Here is a 940-nt window from a genome sequence, read left to right on the forward strand (position 1 = left end):
CCCGGGCGCCGGCGGGAGCGTGTGTGACACCGTGTGTGTGTGTGTGTGTGTGTGAGAGACACCGTGTGTGTGTGACGCTGTGGGTGTGTGACATCATGTGTGTGACACCGTGTGTGTGTGACGCTGTGTGTGAGAGAGACACTGTGTGTGTGACATCGCGTGTTTGTGTGACAGTGTGTGACACCGTGTGTGTGTGAGACACTGCGTGTGACATTGTGTGTGTTACACCGTGTGTGTGACACCATGTGTGTGTGACATTGTGTGTATGCATGTGACATCGTGTGCAACACTGTGTGACATCGTGTGTTTGTGACACTGCATGTGTGACACCATGTGTGACACCGTGTCTGTGTGACACCATGTGTGTGACATCATGTGTGTGTCTGACACTGCGTGTGTGTCACTGTGTGTGTGACCCTCTGTGTGTGTGTGACATTGTGTGTGTGTGACACTGTGTGTGTGTGAAACCATGGTGTGACACTGTGACACCGTGGGTGTTTGACACCATGTGGGTGCGACACCGTGTGAGTGACACCATGTGTGACACCGTGTATGACACCATGCATGTGTGACACCGTGTGGGTGTGTGACACCGTGCGTGTGACCAAGCAGGCATGACTGTGCGGGTGACACTGCGCGTGTAAGACACCGGCTGTGACCGTGTATGACAGCGCGCGTGGCACCGTGTGGCACCACGCCTGTCCGTGCGGGTTGCGCGCGCGTGTGACCGTGCGCGCGCGATGCCGCGTGACACCCCAGGCGCACAGCCACACCCGTGTTGCACCGCGCGGCGCGGGCCCTGCCCCCCCCCGGGGATGTCACCCAACAACGGGGACCCCCCCTGCGGCTGGTGGTGGTGGGGGGACACGGTTCGTGCCACCCACCGGGGCTGGCACCGGGGACACCGTCCTCCCCGCCGACTGGGGCGGGCAGGGACCGG

Source organism: Haliaeetus leucocephalus, unplaced genomic scaffold, assembly GCF_000737465.1.
Source record: "Haliaeetus leucocephalus isolate CR32 unplaced genomic scaffold, Haliaeetus_leucocephalus-4.0 Scaffold279, whole genome shotgun sequence".
Lineage (NCBI taxonomy): Eukaryota > Metazoa > Chordata > Aves > Accipitriformes > Accipitridae > Haliaeetus > Haliaeetus leucocephalus.